General features: G+C 42.6%; 1 pseudogene; it reads left to right on the forward strand.

Annotated features, from left to right (window-relative positions):
• Window positions 1–11,119: 11,119 nt before the first annotated feature.
• Window positions 11,120–12,318, forward strand: LOC123441966 (annotated as a pseudogene).
• Window positions 12,319–12,937: the final 619 nt, after the last annotated feature.

Raw genomic sequence — 12,937 nt, forward strand, 5'->3', positions numbered from 1 at the left:
GTGAGCTAAGTATCGAAGAATATGTTTCACAGTCTTATGGTGTGATTCCTTCGGTTTTGCTTGAAAACGTGCACACATGCAAACACTAAGCATTATATCTGGCCTAGATGCACATAGATACAATAAAGAGCCAATCATAGAACGGTATACCTGCTGATCGAAATCTTTACCATTTTCATCAGTGCCGAGGTGACCGTTGGTAGGCATTGGAGTCTTGGCACCTTTGCATTCGTGCATGTCGAATTTCCTCAGAACATCCTTGAGGTATTTCTCCTGTGATATGAAGATTCCATTGCTTTGTTGACGAATTTGAAGACCTAAGAAGAATTTCAGCTCCCCCATCATGGACATATGATATTCTTCACTCATCATGTAGGCAAATTCATCACTTTATCTTTTGTCAGTACAGCCAAATATGATATCATCAACATATATTTGACATACAAACAGCTCATTATCATAAGATTTTGTGAAAAGAGTTGGATCGAGTGAACCAGGTTTGAAGCCTTTCTTCATGAGGAATTCCTTCAATGTATCATACCATGCCCGAGGGGCTTGCTTGAGGCCATACAGAGCCTTTTTGAGTCTGAATACTTTGTCTGGATTCTTTGGATCCTCAAAACCTGGGGGCTGAGCAACATATACTTCTTCCTCAAGCTTACCATTGAGGAATGCACTTTTCACATCCATTTGATATAAGGTGATGTTATGATGATTAGCATAAGCAAGTAGAATTCGAATAGCTTCAAGTCTAGCAACAGGTGCAAAAGTTTCATCGAAATCTATTCCTTCAACCTGGGTGTAGCCTTGGGCTACAAGTCGTGCCTTGTTCCTCACCACTTGACCGTCCTCATCTTGCTTGTTTCGGAAAATCCACTTGGTGCCGATGATGTTATGCTTGCGAGGATCTGGTCGTTTGACGAGCTCACATACGTCATTCAGCTTGAATTGAAGAAGTTCGTATTGCATGGCTTGGATCCACTCCGGTTCCAGAAAAGCCTCAGCTACTTTTGAGGGTTCTGTGATGGATACAAAGGAAAAATGCCCACAAAAGTTAACTAAGTGTGAAGCTTTTGAGCGAGTGAGAGGACCTGGCGCGTTGATGTCGTTGAGGATTTTGTCAAGTTCTACTTCATTTGCAATCCTTGGATGAGCTGGTTGAGGATTTTGTTTGGGCTGAGGAAGTGGTGTTGTTGCAATTTCCTCAGGAGCATCTTCTTGGTTTTTATCAGCGATGGGAATTATTTCTTCTCCAATTTCCTCAGTGGGGACAATGTCTTCAGTAGGCTTAAGATTTATCGCTTCCTCAGGAGACAACTTCTCTGGATCAGAAGGCAATTGCTCTCTTTGCGAGCCATTAGTTTCATCGAACCGCACATCTACAGTCTCAACAACTTTGTTGTGATAGTTGTTGAAGACTCTGTAGGTGTGCGAGTCCTTTCCATAACCGAGCATAAAACCTTCATGTGCCTTAGGTGCAAATTTTGAGCTATGGTGAGGATCTCTAATCCAGCATTTTGCACCGAAGACTTTGAAATAACTTACATTGGGTTTCTTGTCAGTGAGGAGTTCATATGAGGTTTTCTTGAGGAATTTGTGAAGATATACCCTGTTGATGATATGGCATGCAGTATTGATTGCTTCAGGCCAGAAGCGACGAGGAGTCTGATACTCTTCAAGCGTAGTTCTTGCCATTTCAACCAGAGTCATGTTCTTTCTTTTGATGACACCATTCTGTTGAGGAGTATAAGGAGCAGACAATTCGTGAGTAATACCAAGTTCATCAAGATAATCATCAAGACCAGTGTTTTTGAACTCGGTTCCATTATCACTCCTGATATGTTTGATCTTGATGCCAAAGTTCGTCGACGCCCTTGAAGAAAATCGTTTGAAGATTTCCTGCACTTCAGTTTTATACACTATGATATGCACCCAAGTGTATCTGGAATAATCATCAACTATGACGAAGCCATATAAATATGTTGCATTGGTTAGTATGGCATAGTGAGTAGGTCCAAATAAATCCATATGAAGCAATTCGAATGGATGTGTAGTAGTCATGATGGTTTTAGAGGGATGCTTGGATCTGGTCATTTTCCCAAATTCACAAGCACCGCGGAGATGGTCCTTGAGGAATTTGACTGATTCGATGCCGATGACATGCTTTTTCTTTGCAAGCGTGTGCAAATTCCTCATGCCTGCATGACCTAGTCTTCGGTGCCACAGCCATCCTTCTGAGGTTTTTGCTAGTAAGCAAGTGGCTGGTTGAGGACCTGTAGAGAAATCGACAATGTACAAATCCCCTCTTCTTACACCTTCGAAGACTTTGGATCTGTCAGATTCCATGATGACTACACATCTATATCTACCAAAGATAACAATCATATCAAGATAACAAAGCATCGAGACTGACATGAGGTTAAAACCAAGGGATTCAACAAGCATCACTTTGCCATATGCCTATCCTTGGAAATAGCTACTTTGCCAAGTCCCAGTACCTTGCTTTTACCTTTGTCAGCATATGTGATTTGCTTCAGAGGTGATGGAGTTAGTGGCATATTCATCAGTAGGCTTTTATCACCAGTCATGTGGTGTGTGCAGCCACTATCGAGAACCCACTCAGTATTTTTGGGTTTGTCACCCTGCAGATGAATTAGTACAGCTTACCATCTCATATGCTTCAGATTTGAAGAATATGATACTAATTTCATCAGTTCAGTAATTTCATCATAACAGAAATGTAAGGACGTGTGAAATATTTCTATTTCATCAATCATTAGCTTGCGTCCTATCAAGCATTTCCTCAGGTCTCCAGCAAATTCTTCAAATGATGATTTTCATCTGGAGACCTGACCTGCAGAAGTGATTAGTTTGATTTCTTCACCACCCACATCTGAAGGGGTGGCAAAGCATTCATCATCCTGCGAGCACCATATGAGAAAGGTGGCATTGAAGCTAATGCACTTATCTTAACAGTAGGGGGGTTAAAGTACTCATATGAGTATGCAGAGAACTGGTTTGAGGATTTATGAACATAATTATTTGAGGAATAGCGCTCATATTCATATTCCTTGTAGTTTCCCTGCATGTTAGACGCATAAGCACGGGTACGAGCATAGTTTTGACCAGTTGAGGATTTTGATCCTCTTGAAGACTTTGGTCCTCCTGAGGAATTTGATCTGGGGTTCAGATTCTTCAGAGGTGGTGTCATGAGGACATTCACTTGAAGATTTTCAAGACAACTTTTGGGAACCCAGATATTCCTCAGAGGAGGGCCATTCTTGCATTTAGTTCCAACATATCGAGCAAATACTTCACCGGATTGATTTTTGAACAGTTTATAGTTGGAAACAAATGACTCATCCGAGGAATAGGATAATTCACATGAGAAGCCAGTTAGATTAGATGGATCAAAAGGAGGCCCAGTAGCAGCAACCCATGAGGTTTTGGGATACTGCTCAGGTTTCCAATAAGTTCCATCAGCATTTAATTTCCTCTCAAAGGCGATTCCTTCTTTCCTCGGGTTCCTGTTCAAGATCTGCTTTTTGAGCACATCACAAAGGGTTTGGTGTCCTTTGAGACTTTTGTACATGCCTGTCACGTACAATTCCTTCAACCCTGCATTTTCATCAGTAACATTTGTGTTTTCCTCAAGTGAGGAAATAGACACAACAGGTGTAGTTGAAGAATTTGTAGCATTTGATGATTCTGGTGAAGAATTAGCAGTTTCACGTTCAATGCATTTAAGACACGGAGGAATAAATTCAACTTGACTAGCGCTGATCTGTTGAGCTAGTAATGAATCATTTTCCATGCGAAGATCATCATGAGACATCCTCAGCTTCTCAAGATCAAGCTTCCTTTGAAGAAATTCGTAGGAAAGCTTCTCATGATCAGTGAGGAGTGTATCATAACGATCCTGAAGAATGTCAAATCTAGACTGAAGATTTTTCATGTCATCAGCGAGGATTTGATTAAGATTCATTTCATCATTCAACAGATCATCACTTTTGTCTAGCAGTTTTTGAAGCTTTTCCAGAGCAGTTTGTTGTTTAGTGGCAATGATGGCAAGTTTACTGTAACTGGGTTTTTTGTAATCATCATGCTCACAGTCACTTGAATCAGAGGAGGAGGCATTATTTGATACCTTTGAACCTTTTGCCATGAAGCAATAGGTTGGAGCGAAGTCATCAGCATAGTCATCAGTATGGATGGTGCAATCATTTTCTTCGAGATTGAAGATTGACTTGCTGATGAAATTGTTTGCTTGTGCAAGACTAGCCTGTCCGGATTCTGAGTCTTCTCCAGAGCCTTCTTCTTCATCACATTCCTCTGATTCTGCCTCGGAATCCATTTCCTTGCCAATAAGTGCCCGAGCCTTTCTGAAGCTAGTCTTCTTGTGTGAAGAGGACTTTGAAGATGAGGATTTTGAAGATTTCTTCTTCTTCTTCGAGTCATCAGAACTGTCATCCTTGTATTTCTTCTTCTTTGATTCCTTTCCCCAGCGGGGACAATCAGCAATGTAATGACCTGATTTCTTGCACTTGTGACAGGTCCGTTTCTTGCAGTCCTCAGATGCAGATTCTGATTTCCTCATGTCTCTTCTTGATGATTTACCGAACTGACCTCGGCGTGTAAATCTCTGGAATTTCCTCACAAGCATTGCGAGCTCCTGTCCAAATTCTTCAGGGTCACAACTGCTGTCATCTGTTTCTTCTTCAGATGAGGAAATTGCTCTAGCCTTCAGTGCACGTGGTCTGGAATAGCTTTGTCCATATAGATCTCTCTTTTCTTCTTGCTGGAATTCATGAGTATTTAGCCTTTCAAGAATATCAGCTGGATCTAGCATCTTGTAGTCTGGTCTTTCTTGAATCATCAGAACTAGAGTGTCAAATGAAGGATCCAAGGATCTCAGCAGTTTCTTCACAACTTCGTGATCAGTGATGTCTCGAGCTCCCAGTGCTTGCAGTTCATTTGATATATCAGTGAGGCGATCAAAGGTGTCTTGCCAGCATTCATTGTCATGTCTCTTGAAGCGATTGAAGAGATTGCGAAGAATATCAACACGAGAGTCACGCTGGGTTGATACTCCTTCATTTACCTTGCACAGACTCTCCCAGATCAGTGTTGCAGATCCCAAAGCACTTACTCTTCCAAACTGGCCCGGGCTCAGATAGCCACAGATGATGTTCTTCGCTTGAGAATCGAGTTGCTTGAATCTCTTCACATCAGTTGCAGTGACACTGGCAGAAACGAGGGGGACGCCATTTTCCACAATATAACAGAGATCATTGTCAATAGCTTGCAGATGCAGTTGCATTTTGTTCTTCCAGAAAGGAAAGTTCTTCCCTTCGTAGGTGGGACATGGTGTTGTCACCTTGGACATGCCTGCAGTCGACATAACTAAAACTCCAGGTGGTTAAACCAAAATCACAAAGAACAAGGGAGTACCTTGCTCTGATACCAATTGAAAGTGCGTTATATCGACTAGAGGGGGTGAATAGGAGATTTTTAGAATTTCATCGGTGAGGAAATTCCTTTTGAGGAAATTCCTCACTGATGACTAACTTACAGCGGAAACAATTACGGATCAGACGTGCAAACTTTCACAATAGCAGGATTACAAAGTGAAGAATGTGAAAACAGATTGCACAGTAAGCAGGCACGCAGAATACAGATGATGATTAACTCAAGTGAAGAATTTGGGGTTGAGGAAATTCAGAGAAAGTCTTCAGCAAATTCTTCAAACAGTCATAGTGAAAGTCATCAACACATAATACAGAGAAAGTAAAGAGTTGAGGAATTAGAACACGGTTCTTGGTGAAGACAGTTGTTGATGACCCAGTTCCAACTGTTGTGACAGTTGTACATCTGGTTTGGAGCGGCTTGGTATTGAAACCAAAGGACACCCAGTCCCGGGACACACAGTCCCTACCGTATTCTCCTTGAGCTAAGGACACACAGTCCTCGCCCAACACTCGTGGTAAGTCTTCAGGGCAGACTTCCAAACCCTCACAAACTCGGTCACCCGGCGATCCACAATTGACTGCTGGATTGCTCTAGACCATGACGCCTAACCGTCCGAAGGATGCACAATCCTCAAAGGTAAAAGGCTTCAGTCCCACACAGGAACAACTTCTTCAGTGATGCTCAATCACTAGGTTTGGTTTGTGGTTTAGGTGGGTGGTGTATTTCCTCACTGATGAATTACTCTCGAAGGCTCTGAGGAATTTGGGTTGCTCTTATGACAAGTGTCAGTTTCTAATGGAGCAGCCAACCAGCTAGTGGTTGTGGGGGGCGGCTATTTATAGCCTGGGAGCATCCCGATATGATTTGACACTAATGCCCTTAAATAATATGACCGTTGGAGTGGATAAGACTAGTGACTTGGCGTGGTTATTGAAACGGTCAGGACCCTCAATTATGAGAGTCCTCATGTCACTCATATTCCTCACATGAGGCTTTTGGTAGGATTTGGCTTGGGTTGAGCATCATGAGGAAATTCATTCCATAGTGTTACTTTGACCCCTTTTAACAGTACGGTGTTCCTATTCATCAAATGCGAAGAAAATAAAACAGAAAACGTAAATCTTCACGCTTCAATTTCTTCAGAATGATTTTCTTCAGGAACCACCGGTCTTCTCAATATCAGTGTCTTCACGAGGAATATCAATTTCATCGCAGATTCCTCGTGATTCATTTCTTCAGCTTCAGACCAATTTCTTCAACTGAAGATATACATTTTTAGGGGTCGATATTCTTCAAATATCTCAAACTCCTCAATGGCTTATAGATCCTATGTACACTTATAAACACATTAGATACTTAACCTATAAGTCTTCAAACCACCAAAATCACTAAGGGGCACTAGATGCACTTACAAATATGCTCAAGGGGGGTTGCTTGCATGACAGTTTTGATGATAACAATGAGTCGTCATTGGTGTCAACGATCTCAACATGAGAACCATCATCTACCGAGGAGGAGCAAAAGTGACAAAACAAGAAAGGACCACATTCAATGCAATGCAACAACACATGGTAAACTTGGGTTGTGACATCCACCATAATTAACAATGGATTATTTGCAACGCGAGGAATAATTTTTTTATGTTTGAAGAATTAATTTATTTGACTTTATTTTAAATTTGAAATTGACTTTAATATTATCACATGGAAATTTGGCTTAGTTCACTTAATGACATGGCACATTAGGGTGATGATACTCTAGCTTAACTACCGGGGCGTCACACAGCAGCAGGTGGTGATCGGCAACCGGTGTAGTCAAAACTCTCAAAGCTTGGATAGAGCGATTATGAGGTGATGTCAAACACACGATGTAGATGTATGTGGAGCTGGGAAGGCTTATAATATGGTAGCAAAAAAGGTTAGCAATAATCACTTCAGAGATGCAAAGTTGAAAAGACGCTCAACGAGGTTACCGTTCTGGTCCTAGGCTAGACCGTACTAGAGACGCAAGCCTAGAACACCAACAAATTCACGATGCTACACGTAATCAAGGGAAGAGCCACTCTGATTTTCTTTCTTTCTTTCTTTCTTGCGATTTTCTTTGGGTTTTTTTACGCTCTTTTTTTTCTTCGGAAAATCACTATAATGACGAGTGTCCCAAAACTCTTTCGAAGGACTAAAAACAGGATAAGCACGATTTTTTTTGAATATTTTTTCTGGAGCAATTCGGATCTACGACAACCAAAAATTGCGACAAAAAACACTATGGTGGCGAGTGTCTCAAAACTCTCTAAAAATCCTAACAACATGATGGGGAAAAAACTCACCCTTCGAATTATTGGCCTAAAAAGTGCTCTAAAAAGCGTGCGAGGATTTTTTTTTTTCCGAAACCTACTCACGTAAGGAAACGCGAAACCGAAAACAAGACGATCTCAAAATTAACCTAATACGTTAAGGACTCGGACTAGGATTGGTGGTGGATATGTGGTGTTGATATATGGCATCAATGATGATGGTGGCGTGGTGGTGGTATATGGCAGCAGCGATGATGTAACTCGACACGACGATGTAACCGCAAATTCAACAAAGCAAAATACTGAAAATACTACGCAAAGGCTCAGATTGGTTCAGATATGATGATCTAACCCTAATTTTTTGTGGCTTTTACGAGTACTATAGATATGAAGAACATATGCGATCTAACTACAAAAAATGGTAAAATATCACCGAGCAACCTGGTAATCTGATACCACTTGATAGAGGTAAAGTTGTCCCTGTCTTTCGACGAGATGGTGGTTATCGTTTTGGTGGAGTAGACTTTGACAATCCAACTAAAAACGTGTGAGGACGTCGCACCTTAGCAATCGCTAAACCAACTCCGAGAGGTTATTGACCATGCCGAAGAACGATTAACCTGACCACGAGGGTTTGTTTCCTGCACGCAAACGAAGAACAAGCAAGAAACTATGGTTGCAATTTGGATATTGCGAATATAAGAGGAAAGCTTTATTGATAAAAGTGGGGTTCTGTGAAGCCTTTGTCTGGTCGTGGAACACAAACGAAGAAAGCGAAGTTGCATCTATGGCGAACTTGTAATCTAAACAAAACCGAAGTCTAAACGGTGTCCTAAGGGTTGTATATATGGGGGAATAGAGGAGGAATTTTGTGACCCTAACTCAGTTTCCCCACACATACAGACTCTAAAAATAGCCTATAATATGATATTTCTAAATTGCATGGGCCTAGCCCAAAAATAAGGTGGCGCAACACCTATAATAGCCTATGGACGAAATTTCTAAAGTGGCGTCTTGAATATTTCGTCCAAGCCTTCATGCTCTCCTTATGGTGGCTTCAAAGTGCGAAAATCACGAGTGTAAGCAACATTGTTTTTCCCGCGCGTGCACCTTCTTATCCATGCTTGATCCTGCTCCAACGGATATCCTTCTTGTCCATGCTAGGTCCTTCATTCATAAGTACAATAAAAGTATCTAACTTAGGCAGCATCATATGTTCATGAACATTAGAAGGATTTCCAAGAAACAAAAGTAGTTGGTAATTCAATTGGCATGCACGAGCTCTAGTAACTGGTCCAGTATGTACAACAGCTGGGGCTATGGGTGTAACAATGATGTTGATGTCCTCATTACTAGGAATCCATTTTGCATAATGAGTTCCCCAGCTCCCCACTCCCGACCTTCTTCATCGGCAAGAAGGTCCTGATTCTGCCAGAACGAGATCCTTCCTCTATGCATCACCACCTCCATGAATCAAATTGGAAAATTGTAGTAAAAAAACTTCACTGATCCAACTCTAAGAATTTCACTGCCCCCTCCCAGCCACTACAAAATCTCTATAAATTAGCTATGGTTTTGATTGAAAAATTGTAGTAAAAAAACTTCACTGGTCCAACTCTAGGAATTCCACTGCCCCCTCGCAGCCACTACAAAATCTCTATAAATTAGCTATGGTTTGGATTGGTTTCTCAAGGGAAAATCATGAAACAAATTCGGGGAGAAATTTTCGCATGGAAGCCACTTGATATCCACGCAAAAAATCATGGGTGATATGCATGGGCAAGAAAATTCAATTTTCATGTGTGTGGACAATAAAAAATGAATGTGGTGATGGAATATGTCCTGAACAAGATAAATTTCCATGGAAAATGAAGTTAATTTTCCTAGGGATGTCAATAATGGTAGACATAATGAAATTTCACATCAACGAACTAGTTGTCTTGCTAAAAAGTTGCAATGACACTATGTGTGAAATTGCCATGCAAACAAACTACTAATATTTGACATGCACGAGCTAGAGATTCAATTATTATGCTACCACCGAACTCTCCTCGGAAAGGGTGAAATTGCGAAAGGCAAAACTTGTGGATTTTTCCATGGGGGAGGGGGGAGGGGGTGCCATGCTCTAGTCAATGAGACCACCAGAAGATTTGAAATTAATCTCTACTATTAAAGCAGGATCTGTCGTCGTGATGGTTCAACCTCCGCGATGGTTAGACCTCGCAGCGATCGATCCCACCTCGCAAGAAAGAAAAAAAACATCTCGTGGATCCACCTCCCACGTCTCCCCTTTCCTTCCTTCCCCTGACACAATCACCTCCCACGTCTCCCCTCTCCTTCCTTCCCCTGACACAATCGCGGCATCGGCGGCTGCGGCGCGCTAGCCGCCATTCCCGACGCCGCCCCCGCCCACGCGCGCTCGCGGCCGCCCCTGAGCTGGGCGGGGCGCCGCGCCGCTGCGCCCGTCCAAGCACGCGCACCGGGAGGCCCTCGAGGCCGCGCCGTCGGGGATCGTCTCCGGCTTCGACCTCGGCCGCCTCATCTCCTCCCGCTCCGGCGCTAGCCTCTCGGTTCCCCGCCCCCGCCCCCGCGCGCTCGCGGCCGCCCCCAAGCCGAGCGGGGCTCCGCGCCGCTGCGCCCATCCAAGCGCGCGCACCGGGAGGCCCTCGAGGCCGTGCCGTCGGGGATCGTCTCCGGCCTCGACCTCGGCCGCCTCATCTCCTCCCGCTTCGGCGGCTCGTTGCACAAGGTCGCCGTCGGGGCCCGCGTCTTCGCCGACCTGCACGACGCTCTGCCCGACCCGCTCAATTGATGGGCGACAGAAAATAAGGGGAAGATGCACCCATCCTTTTTCGGAGACACAGGCAGTAGGTAGAGCAAATTGGCTTATTTATGCTTGCTCAAATGGGTCCAAATACTTGTGGTCTACTTATGATTCATTCAGACTTATCAGGATGGTAAGACCTCGCACTAACAGTGTGGTAATGTTTGCATTGGCACACAAAATGGCCGACTCGTGTTGTTCATTCTACAACATTCTGTAGTAGAAGACTAAAAATATAATTACATCATGTTCATTTTTGTCCAATTTTAATTGTCGTTTCTAATGTTATTTGCGAACTCTTGTAATAGGAAGAAAACCAGACATAATATTAATAATCTCACTACATGACCTCTGACTCACACCAATTTTGTCAGATTTGAAACCACTTCCTCTCAAAAGTCATGATGAACTTATTTTCACGTTTAGTCAAATAGAAAATACAATTGTATTCAATTATTTACTCATCTAATATGTGTGTTAATTTATCGTCATTTCACATCTGAAGGTTGAAGCCTCGGTAAGTTGAAGACATCATGTTCCGTAGGAAGCAGACCTCTCATTTCAATTAAGATGATTCTGAGCAGCGACAAGCAAAGGTAATAATTGAAAATTTGTCACGTTTGGTTTACGCTGTAAAACTATTATGATGCAAATCTTACATAGATCAAATGAAATTCAGCTTTGCACAAAAGCCCATAATGTAGCATTTTTAGGAGTGTGAAATGTCTGACCACATAAGCTTTTCTACATGTGCTTTGATACAAACGTATCTTGTCATTGATAGTATGATACAACATAGCCCCCTTCCATACCAGAACCTACAGGAGCTCTTTTATGAATTCTTTAGATGTTTCCAGTTCGGTCGTACCCCGTAAGCTGAGAAATATCGGTGCACACTACTTCTTGTCAAAGAGAAAACCACCCTTGGTATCTGCGTCTTTGGTTAAACATATATGCTATTTTCTCATGTAACAATCTTCTGTGAGCAGATCAACGAACTGAGAGCTGCACTTGGGCCTATGTCTGCCCGTGGCGAGAAGTATTGCAGTGAAGCATGCTTGGCTAGGTATCTCGAAGCACGCAACTGGAATGTTGATAAATCTCGAAAAATGTTGGAAGAAAGTCTCAAGTGGAGGGCAGTTAGCAGGCCTGAGGATATTCGCTGGGTAAATATATATGTGCTTTCCTTCCCTGCAATGCTCAAGTGATTTCTTTCTCAGAACTTGGTCAAGTAACCAAGGGCTCTTCTGATTGTTTTCATTTTTCATTCCAGCCTGATGTTTCTGTGGAAGCAGAAACAGGTAAAATGTACAGGGCAACTTTCGCAGATAGAGAGGGGAGAGTCGTCGTTATTATGAGACCTGCAAAGCAGGTAAGAACTCGCCGTTTTTGGCGGCCTATAGTTTCGTTATCCTTTAATTCACCCATATAATTTTTTTTCAGAATACGTCATCTCATGAGGGGCAGTTGCGGTATCTTATATATACCCTGGAGAATGCAGTTCTCAGCCTGCCTGAGGGATGAGGGTCTAGACAAAATGGTGTGGTTGATAGACTTCACAGGATGGACACTGGCCAATGCAACCCCCATAAAGACTGCCAGAGACAGTGCGAATATCCTGCAGAACCATTACCCCGAGAGGCTTTCTGTTGTGTTTTTGTTCAATCCCCCCAAAGTATTTGAGGCTTTCTTTAAGGTGTGGCCTCTGAACATCATCCCTTCATTACTCTGATTCTATAGAACCTTGGCCTGTAGCGTCATGTCAGGTTAATCAATCACAAAATTTATGTTGTTCTGAGAATTACCATGACAAGCAAGCACTGAATCTTTCTTGGCTATCTATAAAATCTATTGCAGCGGTACATGGCTTCTGAAGTGCCGAGTAACGGTGATCATGCTGATTCGTACTACATGCTTTTGGAAAGTTAGAGCATGAGAAGGCAGAACCATCAACTCAAAGTGGCGTGCAAGCATAGTAGCAAGGTAACTGGACTAGCGTCATGTCAAGTTAATCCAAGCTCATTCCGTTGGTATGCCCCATGGGTGGATTTACTTACTTTGCTGTGTAATGGAGGTGCTCAACGAAATCCACCAGTATTCTCTTGGTCTTGGAGGATACCGGAAGAGGATATGTAGATCCTAGCCGTCCCTAGGAATGTACTAGAAATTATAAATGGTGGTCCGAGTGAGGTATCTTTTTATACTTGACCTGTATGTGGATTGTGGAATATGTAATCGACTGATTGCACATAATCACTAACATAAATGATTACAACTGCAGATTAATTAAATGTCTAGATGATTTGCTGCACTATCACGTCCTATAGCTGCATGCGACTGCACCACTAGAT

This window comes from Hordeum vulgare, chromosome 3H (assembly GCF_904849725.1).
Source record: "Hordeum vulgare subsp. vulgare chromosome 3H, MorexV3_pseudomolecules_assembly, whole genome shotgun sequence".
Classification (NCBI taxonomy): Eukaryota; Viridiplantae; Streptophyta; class Magnoliopsida; order Poales; family Poaceae; genus Hordeum; species Hordeum vulgare.